Source organism: Hibiscus syriacus, unplaced genomic scaffold, assembly GCF_006381635.1.
Source record: "Hibiscus syriacus cultivar Baekdansim isolate YM2019G1 unplaced genomic scaffold, ASM638163v2 tig00110419_pilon, whole genome shotgun sequence".
Classification (NCBI taxonomy): Eukaryota; Viridiplantae; Streptophyta; class Magnoliopsida; order Malvales; family Malvaceae; genus Hibiscus; species Hibiscus syriacus.
The window spans coordinates 1,290,755-1,300,597 of NW_024062731.1; the positions used below are offsets into that span (position 1 = coordinate 1,290,755).

At 33.7% G+C, this 9,843-nt stretch overlaps 2 pseudogenes; both read right to left on the minus strand.

Annotated features, from left to right (window-relative positions):
* On the minus strand, positions 1 to 1,107 carry LOC120124563 (annotated as a pseudogene).
* Positions 1,108 to 5,117: 4,010 nt separating this feature from the next.
* On the minus strand, positions 5,118 to 7,814 carry LOC120124608 (annotated as a pseudogene).
* Between the last annotated feature and the right edge of the window lie 2,029 nt (positions 7,815 to 9,843).

Here is a 9,843-nt window from a genome sequence, read left to right on the forward strand (position 1 = left end):
CTAAAACTCTGTTTTAGTGTAGTGATTGTAAGCTCCATTCACTATGTTGTGAACAAAAATATCCGGGTTCATTTTCCTGATCAATTTTAAAACAGCATTCCTCGGACAGTCCAACTCTACGGTCTCGTCGAGTAGACTCTGAAACCGGAAAAGAGAATTCACGGAAAGCATCTCATTGCTATTGATCTTGATGTCCTCAATCCGGATGGTTTCCCTATTTTCAACTGCTATAGGGTTGTTCTCGAATGGAACACCAAAATGCTGGCAATACTTTGCCAAGCGACGACCTGTCTCTTCAATTCTTTCTGCTGGGCGGAAACCACGGAGAGGAATGTCTATTCCGGTTACACGCAGATTAGGAGGCCCTCCGGGTCTCTTTGAGAGATGTTGAATAAGAATGGGCCATTGGAAACCATACAGGATGTCAATCAACCCATCGGAATGACTCTCGCTCTCGTCCTTCTCCACCTTGACAACAACTGTCGGTCTATGTCCCTTTTTCCCCCTGGGAAAGTGTTGCTCCCTTCATTACTAGGGATGAACTTGCTTCCTCAAACGCTCTCTGGAACTGCAACATAGATTCCTTATCACTAAACAGGTTCTTAACAAGAAGCTCGCTAACCGAAGATTCCATCAACCCATTACCAATATTACTCAATCTATTAGCCGAGTTCACAGAAAAGTGCGAACCGGACCGTTCTGAATTGGGCTGCAAAGAGTAAGGAGCTTGTGACGAGGAAAGAACAGACCCTCCAACTTCATTAACACCGCTACGATCAACATAATTACTAGTCTCGCTATCGGTGCTAATACTGAAATTCGAATGGCCTTTACTACCAGAAAGATTACCATTAGAACTGTCCATTATCGTGTTGGGATGATATTGCTCACCGATGATTTCATACAACGACTTCTCGGTGTCGTCGAGAGCCAAATATCATTAAACATGTAAGGCTTGTCTTCCATGTTCTCTTCCATAAGCATCTGGCTTATGTACCTGAGAACTGGATCCGTGGAGTCACTGTCATTGGGAGGTGAGTAAGACTCCTCCAATGGACTCCAGGCCGATGAAGCCGAAAAAGAGCTACCATCTGAACTTGTTGTCATTGATGGGGAAAAAAACCAGGGTCGGGTTCGGTAACAGGAGGAACATTAAATAAAGTTAAGATCTGAAGATGGAATATCAAACTGAAACCCGTTTCCGAATGAATCTTCAACTTTGAAACTGTTAATGTAATCAAAGATTTCAGGGGAATTTGGATCCATGGTCTCTAAAAACCCGAAATTCTACAACCCAAAAAGAACAAAAAAAAGTCAAAACACTTTAAAAACAAATGGATTGCACTAAGAAAATATATTCTAAAGCTTGGGATTTTATCAAACGAAAGAAAGGCATCAAAGGAGAAAGCCTTACAGTTAGCCTAAACCCTTTGAAGATTTAAAAACAAAACATGACCATAACAAAGAACACGGAGAAACAAATGAATCATACAAAAGGGAAGAAGTGGCAGAAGAGAAAGAGCCGATTCAACAAAGGCGAAGAAGAAGCAAGAAGAAACAAGAGTTAACGTACCTTAAAGAGACAGCCTTGAAGGGAAGAAGGTTTGGAGGAAGATGAGTAGAAGAGAGGTTTGACCAATGAAGCCCAAAGAAGAGAGGAAGTTCCCGGGAAGGGGATGACGAACTCAAAATATATAGGTGAGAGGTGAGACTCCTATAAGAAGACAATTGGAATAGCTGCTATTGGTTTTGTCGACATGTTAATCTCCACCGTCGATACATTCTTGGATAAATGGCATTTGTATCATTTTCGGATAATCCAAGCAATTGCTCAAACTATTTGCTTTCTAGTAATTTTAATTATTTTTGGGTAAACTACATATTTAGTATCCAAACTATCACTTTTGTTCTGTTTTCGTCAATACTTAATATTTAATTTGATTTTATTTTAGCCACCACCTTTTAAAAAATTAACGATGATGTCGATATGTCAGCATAAGATTATCATCATTAAAAAAAATAAAAAATAGCACATCAATAATTTTGTTAATTTTTAACGATGTGTGACTAAAATAAAATCAAAACATAGTATAGATATAACTTGAAAAAAATAACTAGGTGAATAAAATAGAGTGAAAGTAATAATTGGGGGAACTAAACATGTAGTTTACCTTTATTTTTGTTAATAAAATTTGATATAGAAAGATATATGATTTGTAAAATAATTGTAGATACATGTTTAATTAAAATATTTAAAAATATATTAAGCTCGATCTTTCGAATCTCAGTATTCATGAATGGAGAAAATTAAATTCTGATAGTCACTCTATGTATATTAGATCCATGTAATATCTAATTTAGATTAATCAATTAATAGGAAATATATATAAAAAATATTTAAATATATTATTTGAAAAGTCAATTTACTCTATTTAATTTAAAATTGACCTACAATTCAAAACGTTGTTGAGTGTTTATTCCTAAAATGTTTACTAGTAATAAACACAATACTTCAGTCTACCTTCACTGTTCATCACTTTGGATTTCCTTAGGTAATAAAAAACTTTTACTTTTGGTAAATTATATCATATACCACTTACTTTTAATCAGTGTATCATTTAAATCACTGACTTTCAATTAATTCAGTTTTAATTCTAAATTTTACTTTAATGTTCATTTATATTATTAATTTTTATAGTTAGGTCCATTAGGATAAAAATAAAATAATAAAAATATTATATATATTTTTTCAAAATAACGTCGTTTTGAGCATCAATATATTTATACTGAAACAATGTCATTTTTTACTATGGCGGAACTATTATCCACATTATCACGTTGTTTCCAAACTAATGGTTCAGGGACGAACGCATTATTTTATGATAGTGTTGGACTTTAAAATTTTAAGGGGAGACAAGCTTATAAAATTTTAAGGGGTAAAAACAGATTTTTCAATAGAAAATACAAAAAAATCTAAAATATATAAAATTATATATTTTTAGGAGGGCAACTGGGTCCGCCTTGGTCCATCCCTAAATGATTTTTGTTGAAGTCTAAAGTAAAATTTATATCAAAATTGAATTAATTCAAAGTTTATTGATATAAATGATACACCGATCAAAATTAAATTATATTTAGTATAATTTCCCCTTTTATCTTTTAGTACTGTACAATTCACACACCCATAACATAAATAAATCACTATCACACACATTGTAATTATATAATTCTTGCTATACAAACCAAATTAAGGATAAACCCTAGTAATCAATAAGCAAAACGCCAAGTCATCTTCTAAATGGTTGCAACAAATTTCAATATCTTTATCAAGAAAAGGGCCTGTCTTTTTCCACAGAAGCTGACTGAATTTTGTGGTTGTTTAGCTATACGAATTCTTTTTTAATGCTTATAAAGTTATACTACGTATCTTCATGTATGGATAAATGACATATTTAGTTGTTCAACTTTCAATAGGTTTTCGTTTTGATCATATAATTATATATATATATATATATATATATTTAATTTTAACACTAAACTTTTAGGTTGTGTTTGTTTAACACCAACACCAAAACATTGTGTTTTGGAGATTTTTTTTTCAAAAAAAAAAAACCTAAAATTTTAATATTCTTTATTATGCCTGACATTTTTTTTCCATCGACGTCGTTTGAATGTTGTCGTTTATGATGTAACTAGTAGCAATACATTTTTACTTCTTTCAATTTGATTTTTCTCGATATCAGCATAATATAAATAAAAGTTTTGGTCTTACCTTGATCTAATCTATAATATTCACTAACTACTTAACGTGTAATATGAATATATTATTTTTCTCCTCTTTTTTTAACCTTCTCGTCGTTCAAGTTTAGAATAAAATACTTAACCGTCGGTGAATCAAAGGGAGTCTAAAAAAATAAATTTTGCTAATTTAAGCGGCAATAAAGAAGTAATGGTTGAGTGGTCTCAATGAGAAAAATTTAAAATTTTCGTGATAAAATTAAAATTTAATAATTGAATGACCAAAACATAAACACGGTAAAAGTTGGTGACTAAACTGTAGTTAAACCTATGCTTCAAATTATGTTGCATCCGAAAACTAGGACAAAATAATTGTATTTTATACATAAAGTATGCTTCAAATTTCAAGGTTCAAATGTATATGAAAAGTTGTTGGTATAATCCTCGATATCCTATCCATAAGTAGTTTAAAAGTATTAAAAAAAAATTAGATTGTGCTCTATTGTATTTTAATTTTCAGTCTCACCCTTAAATTTGTTTTTCATTTTACATGAATAGATCAATTATTAGTGGACACATGTCAGAAGTATTTAAAATTAATTTATTTTCTTTAACTGTTTCTTATTTCAAGTGATAAAAATGTAACACTTTATATTCCATCTATTATAAGATGAACCTATTACCGTACTTGATCATCAAAGCGATCACTATTTAATATTATATATTAATTTTTTTAGGAAAATAAAAAACCCATTGTACCATCATTTCATAAGATCAACATATTTTACTCCAAATATAAACTAAGTACGAAAAAAGTTTAATAAGCTTTTGTTAGGACGTGGACTTTGCCTAAACGATATCGCTAAAAGAATTAAAATCTATACTTACTAATTCAATGACTGCAGTACTAAACTCTATAGTTTAGGTGCGTGCCTTCATAAAATAACTACAATTCATTTGTTAAATAACAATGTTTTAATGTAATAAACTCTTTTATGCCATTTTTGCATATTTAAATTATTTAAAATATTAATAAAATGGTACTACGAAAATAAAATAAAAATCCCATTGAAACTGTGAATGTTTTGTGCGATATATATGCATGCATGTATATATAGCTTTATCTAGAAGACTGCTTTCTGTTCATATTGATAGTATGAACAATGGAATCTGATACTACTTTATGTACCCAACTTTTATCATCAAATTAATATGCTTTAATTCCCATTAAAGAACATGAACATATTTCCATTCCTTTACAAAAGGACATGTAAATGGCCTTCTAGATGCCCTTTCCTCCCCACAGCAAAATCCTCTTTTAACTTTCAAAGGATACTTCTTTGAACTGAAAATTACCAAAAGATACAAGGACAAAAAGCTAGCAATAACCACTACTGTCATCATTTCTATGTTCCAAGAACAAGAGCTCAGGGATTGTGGATAAATGATAGTACTGTATCATCTTCATCTATGAAGTTATACTAACATTAGGGTACAACACAAGGTCAAAGGCTAAATGTACAAAGCCAAATAGTCCTAAGATCAACGTCGATTCCTGTAATGAACAACAACAATGGCACCGAGCTTTGTCTCTTAAGACTGGGGAGATCTCTGCGTGTAGTTCGGAGTCTTATGCAGGTATCCAAGCAGAAGATGCATAAATGATTCGACCCTTCCATCCCTGCAACATCCACCTGCCATCCACGTCAATCATAAAATCACTGTGGTAGCGCTGCTTCACCTTAGCTTGCACTCTCTTCATTAGTTCAGGGTCTGGTGGAAGTTGCATAAACCCGGCTCTCATGTTCCGAGCCTGCCACTGCTTATATGACTCGGGTCTCTCTACTCTTTCTGTGCCTTCACAAGCTACAATGTTCATGATTTCCCGCCCATAAAACTTTTGTTCCACCAATGACCTCATATACTCTTCACGAGGGACATTTGTTTCACTCATGTCAAATAGTGCAGAGAAATGGAAGAGTGCCTCCCGGAATCTTGTGACGAAAAAAGGAGCATTGTAGGATCCATTGACAACACTGTGAACAAAAACATCTGGATTTATTTTCCTAATCAGTTTTAGAACACTATCCCTTGGACTGTTCAACACTACTGTCTCATCAAGTAGGTTCCTAAACCGAAACAGACTAGTAACAGCAACAACTTCGTCGGAATCAGTTTTGAGGTCCTCAGTTCGGATGGTTTCCCATTTCCGTGCTATAGCATGGTACTCAAATGGAACATGGTATCGTTCACAATACTTTGCCAAGCGATGCCCCGTCTCCTGGCATGCCTCAGCAGGCCGGAAGCCACGTTGGGGGAACTCTATTCCTGTGATGCGTAACTTCGGAGGACCACCAGGTCTGTTTGCAAGGCGGTGGATTAAAGCAGGCCACTGAAAACCATAAAAGATACCAAAATCTATGATATGGAGCGTTGATGCTTTCTCTGCTACCTTCAAGATATTGTTATTTGCAAAAACAATTGCCACCTTGACGAATGGGCAGACTGAAAAGTAAACTTGGTAAGCTTTCAACATATCAGCGGCTGACGTTCTTTTAGCACCCAGAGAGGTATAAATTTGTGTTCCAGTGCCAGCTAAGCGTGCTTCAAGGGCATCTACAAAGTACTGAGCTAATCTCTGAGACCCATCACCAGCACGTGAAGAATGCTGCCTAATCTGCTTTATCAGTTCCTTCGCAGCCTCATTGTCATTGGAAGATATGGCTTGTGCACATAAAATTAGGAGAGTCCTCAAATCCACTACCTCTTTCTTCTTATCATTTTTCTTGCCACGAGTCTTTGAACCACTGGATCCATTTGCTTGCTCATTTGGCTGCAACGTCTTGCTAGGTCTATTCTGCAAAGTCTCGTCAGCATTGCAAGAGGGAGACTGCCCTCTTCTCCCAGAACAAATCAATACCTTATCGAACATGTCTGATAGCTCACTCTCATCCCCCAAACCTGCCCACTGTTTGCTGTTCCTCTCCTCTTCTAAATCTTCATCTTCTCGCTCATGATTCTTCTTTCCGATTAACTGAGGTGGTGAGTACTCCTTTCTATCACTCTCCACTTTGACTACTGTGTTCAGATCCTTCTGCTTCAACTCTAAAGTCAATGCATTGCTCTTGAAATCAAAAGTCAGTTGATTACCTTTGGGTAGGAACTTGCTAGCTTCCTCAAAGCCCCTCTTGATGTGCAACGCCAATTCGTTCTGGCTAAAATAATTCAGAACCGAGGCCTCACTAAGAGATGATCCCACTGGTCCATTCCCATTATTTGCACTACCATTTTGAGAACAAGCTGAAGACTGTGAACCCGAATTCACAGTAGACCGAAAAACAAAGTTTTCAGGAATACTTGTTTGTAACAAAGATGGTCTGTTGTAGTTTTCAACAAATCACCACTCCATCGAGATTCAATCGAATAGCTAGTACAGGAACTAGAACCACTATGAACGCTATGATCACTAGAAGTACCAAAAGAACAGTTATCCGGGCTCTCAATACTTCGATCAAAACAAACAGGAGCCTGCTTTCTCGGAGGATAGCTTTCACCGAGAACCTCATAAAGAGACTTCTCTGCAGCTTGCAGAGCCAATGAGTCATGGTACATGCAGGGCTTCTCTTCCATGTCCTCTTCCAAAAGCACCTGACTTATGTACTTAAGAACAGTGTCCGAGACGTCGGTGTCATCGGTGGGAGAAAAAGTTTCTCCCTCTTTGTCCATGCTAAAACTTGAAGAAAAGCTAGAATTATCCAAACCTAAAGAAGGTAAAAAAGGCATACCTAGAGAACTGAAATCTAATTTTTTTTCATTTAATCCAACCCCATCAGGAATCACAAATTCTGGGTAAACATTTGAATAAGGCAAAACAAACCCATCATCAATCTTTGAACCATGAACTGAGTGAGGATATCCATTGAACTGCGAACCCATAATTTATTGTATTATTTCTAACAAAACAAGGTTTTCTCTCTATATGAAGAATTCACAGACCAGGAAAAAAATCCCATATAGAGAAACCCTGCAAATTTTGAGACTAACAATCCAAAATCAAAACTTTCCCCAAAATCCAACACAACTAAACAAACCCAAACATTCTAGGAACTTACAACAATTATAAGAAAAAAATAAAATTAACAGAAAGAAAGAGTTAGTTCATACCTGAGAGAACAGAAGAGAAAAGCCTAGGATCTAAAGCAGGCAAAATAAAGCAGATCGCTGTATTTACTTATTTATTTATTTATTCTTTATAGAAAGAGGAGAAGAAGAGAAATAAATAAATAAAGTGTCTTTATCAGCACAGGGCATGGGTATCTTGAAAGTTCCCCGGCATAAAAAAACAAACTTTTTAGGGAAATAAAAAAATAAAGTGTGAAAATACATGGGAACAAGTGGCGATGTCACCGCACCGGCCTGCCAAGAGCTTGACATTGGTGGGCTCATTTTTGGGAGTGCGGCCGTGTCATTGGCTTCAGGTTTGGTGTTATCCAATGCTGGGTGTGGACGTGACCACTGCCGGACGGATCAATCAACCACCATCATACCCCGTAAGTCAACAATTTAGGACTTGATTTTACGCGCAAATAGACTCCTAAGGTTTAAGATTTTTAAGCCATTATTACTTTTAGATTATTGTAAATTTTATTTATTTTTTAATTTTATTTATTTTAGAATATATTTTCATAATTATAAGATAATATAAGTCTAGCGCACACTTCTATAAATAATTATTTAAATTCAATTTTTAAAAAATAATATTTTATCAGTTAAATGACCAAATGAGTTTTTTTATAATTTAATTTGTTAAGTTTTATAGTCTAAATAAATCTGAATATAAATATTTTAAGTATTGAGTACAAATTAAACGTGTATGAGATATAACACGGCATGTGTGAAAAGGTACATGAACAATCGATTGATCTTATCCGGGTCAAAGTCATCAATATCGAGAGGAAAGTTAACAGTTAAACCATGTTCTATAATATGATTAACTCTTTAGTCTTCATTGTCACTATCACTAATGAGCTAACATAGCATTTTTCACATTTAACTGATCTATGTTATATATGATTGAAAAAAATTTCGATTATATATATATATATATATTGTTTTAAGTGTTTAAATATTTTTGTTAAATTAGGTGTCTACCATTTATTTTGTTACTATTCAAAAAATATTAGCAGTAACATTTTTAAAAAGAAATTAAATCTAAAAAATTCTACAAAATTCTTAAATTATTCAAACTTTTTAAATTCTTTAAATCTCTTATCTCTAATCTCCAAATATCTAAATCTCATATCCCACCATCAAATCAACCACCACCATTCACACTTTCTATTAATGAATTTCGATTAGTCAGTCACTCACTTATCATTGCATGTCGATGTTTAAAATAAAATAATCATAATTTTTAATTGTTAATCCTTGAATTATGTTTTATAATATTTTGATATAATAAATTAAGGTAAAATGTTTTTTAGAATTGATTAAATTTGTTCAAAGTTTTCAAAAATAATTCAAAGTCAATTAAATTAAAATTTGAGCCAAAACAGTTTTCTGAGTACGTAGTACTTATATTATTCTTAAAGTACCGATACTATTCTTAAAATATCGATACTCCATGAACAATATCGATATTGTTCATGTGGTACTGATACTAAAGGTAAGAGAAGTATTGATATTATCTAGGTAGTATCGATACTACCGGATGTTTTCCAAATTGCTCAAATTTCAGAATGTAAAATAGGTACCTATACTACTTTAGGGGGTATCGATACCATGAAGCATAGTATTGATACTAATCAAGCCCAATGGTCTTTCAGGGCTAGTTTATTTAAATATTACAAAAAATTAATCCCCAATGGCTCCAAAACATCCCAATGGCTAGAAACGGCCAAAAACTCATTCTGACATATAAAAACAAGTTGAGGACACTTCAAGAAGGTTAGACAACACATATCCAAGCAATCAAACACAAGAGAAGAACTTTTCATTCTTATTTTCATTTCTCTTGTAAATATTAGTGTTTTAGTGAGTCTAATTTTTTTAAACATCTTCTTTTTTAGAGGTTTTTTTTGTTTACATCTTTTAACCTTTGTAAAG